We start from the raw sequence: 3,205 nt of genomic DNA, 5'->3' as shown, positions 1-3,205 counted from the left end.
ATTATTCAAATGTTATGCGATTTATTTAACTCCCATTCGATTTCATTTCATTCCATGAGACTCCTTGATGGGCAAGTTGACCAAATGGAAACCAGTTTACGAAACGGCCAAAACCCAAATAACAAACAACATTGACGGCGACGCATTAGAGAATCCCACGCAGAACGCGTTTTTTGGTTTCTCTCTTTCAGTTTTTTTTTTTTTGTAGTCAGGCTTCGGTTAACGAAGTGCACGACTTTGGTCTAATAAACCGAACAAATACTCACACACACATCCACAATACAGAGATCCAAATGACAGGTAGGGTAGAGGGGGATGGGGTTGGGGGAAAAACCCCCACGCACAGGCAAACGAAGGTTGAGCACACACACACACACATAGACATCGGAAACCTGCGAATCGCTAAGCCTCGCGCCACTTTGGAGAGTTGCTTAATTAAAAGCAAATTTCGTATCAAATATTGCCGCTAGAGCAACAACAACAACAATTAAACAATTAATTCATTTCATTTGTTGCGCAGGGGGAAAAATCAGCAACAAGTTGCCTGCCGGCAGTTAGCCAGCCCAGCGAACCTGTTGATCGTCAAACCCCTCCAGACCCTCAGGTGCTATCTACATACGTCGGGCTGAGCCCAGAGATGGGGTTTTAACTATTATAACTAAGCGTCAATAATTTCAACATGGAGAGTGCAATTGTGCATTGTGGTAAGGAGATGGAAGGGTGCTATGATTGATAGAATCTCCAACGCCCTCTAATTGGATGACTAATACGTATTTGTTTCTCTTCAATGATTCATCTGCAAAAGTGATCGTCATTATTAAAAACTCACTAGTGCAATGGCTAACACAGAGAAATATGAACAAAATAGCTATGACCAAAGTATTAAGAGCTTTCCAAATTAGGGATTCCCAATAACATTTGGAGTTTAAGCTCACTTTATCTGAGGAACCGGAACTAAAACTATCAGATGATATAATAGACCGATAATAGACTGACGACTGGAATGATCTTTACTGGAAAACAGACTTTTGTATTAGGGAATAGATTAGTTTTTTCAGCTGAAAACAATTTGGCTAAGGTTAATGCTGATTAAAAATATACATACATATAAATATATATATACAATTTTATCTTAATTTTGCATTTTAAAATTAGGACATAGGATATTACATAAATTAACAATCATAATCGTATAAAATCACTTAAAACTTGTGATTCTCCAACGGAAAGTCTCCATAATTGTTATTCATTTACTTTCAACTGATTGTATTCAACTTATAGTTTTCTATTACCAAATTCCGATTAAAATTTTCTAATTACATTGAAAGAGTTTTGAAATGCTTTGGGTCTTAAGTGCTCTTAAAACTATAAATCATTTTATCTAACCACAATATAACTATTAATATTATGTGTCATTCTTGAAAGAAAGAGCGCACATTAGTAGAAAATTCCAGCATTTATCATATTATGTATTATTTCCCGCGCATTTTTAATGATCCTTTAAATGGCCTGAATCTATTAGGGGTTCGCCCAGTGCTGGAGTTTGCCCAAAAGATGCCGAGATGGCTTACGTCCAAAGACCGCTTTAGCCAGTAAATACATACGTGTGCCTGGCTGTGGCTCGCTTAGGGTAACCCCATTCTAACTGATTTAATTTATGTAGATAGGCGTTATATGCATATTAAGACAATAATTGCGGAAAGTCAGGGAAAAATCAAATCATTTCGGTTTCAGTTAGATGGGCGCGCGACCCAACAACAACAAGCGATGGCACGCTTTTCTGATCAAACCAGTTTTCTAATAAATGAATGGCATTTAAAATTAGTTACTATTGCACTTGAAGAATGCGCCAAGTTAGAAATTTCCCTTGCACTATTTTTAGACACCGAGAATAAATATTCAAATGCAATCAATTTGCAAGTGAAAGAAAAACAATTGCCACCCACTAGCCCCAAAGAGAGGCGAAGAGAGAGTGCCCAGGTTTATGCTGAGTCGACATCGACATCGACGTTAACATCGGCGTCGACGTCAGCGACGACGTCAACAATGAAGAAGAATCCAAACCACAGAGGAGAGACAGAAATGAAGCCGCAACGTTGGCAGAATGAAACGAGGACGACGAAACTGCATTGTTGTCATATTTCGTAATACGCTGAGGCAGCATCAAAACGAAGAAAAATAACAACAACAAACAGCGGGTAGGTAGGTAGGTAGGGGGAGGGGGAGACCAGGTCACAGAAAAGCAAGCAAAGGAGCGGAGCAGCAAGCAATTCAGTTTGGAGCTTATCAGACAGCGAGTGGAGAATACACAAGAGCATGAGAGAGTGAGAGAGAGCAAGAGAGAGAGAGCACTTAAAAAAGGGCAAAGCGCCAACGCAGCGACACAGCTGCGCATGTGTGAGTGAGCAAGTCAAAATGTCAAGTTGGGGGTTCTCTCTCTCCCTTTGTCGCTCTTACCTCTCTCTCTTTTTGTTGTTTTCTCTCTCCCTCTCTCTTTCTCTGCAATGTTTGGTGTTGTCTCTCTGGCGGCGACTGCGTTGCGACGCTTTGGGGGCTTCTGCTGTTTCGAGTTATTCAAACGCTCATTCCATTCCATTTCATCCGCTCGTCCGTCCACATCCACTTAAATTATTTTTTTTTTCGCTACGCCACGAAGGCTTTACACACACATACATGTCCATTTATCACATTTGAAACTCGCCATTACAAAACGCGAAACGGGAGCAGCAACAGCAACGATATTATTATCCACCCAGCCCCAGCGTTGGCGCGGCGACATCGAGACCAGTAAAAACAGGCGCGCGCGTGTTCGTCGTCGTGGCAGCCCCACACTCACACACATGCACAGTTAGAAACAACACCCCACTCCACCCCATTCACAACGTCCGCCTTAACTCGTATTCGTGATCGTCGCTCTCGGGCTACGCTATGTGCTTCGGCATCGGCTTCGGCTTCCAAGCAAAACCCAACCAACAGCAGCAACAACAACAACGCATTCAGGGACAATACAGCCACGGCGTCTGCGTCAACATCCCTACGTTTCAGTTCTGATTGGAGATTCGTGCGCCGTCGTTGTTTGTACGCGGCATTTTTCCCTCAGCCTCAGCTGTAAAATTTCTTTAATACATTTTCGTTGCCTACACACACACATACACGCTTTCTTTGATAAATTTTTAAATATTTGCACAACTGTTTATGAAACAAA

Source organism: Drosophila willistoni, chromosome 3R, assembly GCF_018902025.1.
Source record: "Drosophila willistoni isolate 14030-0811.24 chromosome 3R, UCI_dwil_1.1, whole genome shotgun sequence".
NCBI classification, from domain to species: Eukaryota; Metazoa; Arthropoda; class Insecta; order Diptera; family Drosophilidae; genus Drosophila; species Drosophila willistoni.
Note: the sequence above shows the minus strand (reverse complement) of the source record.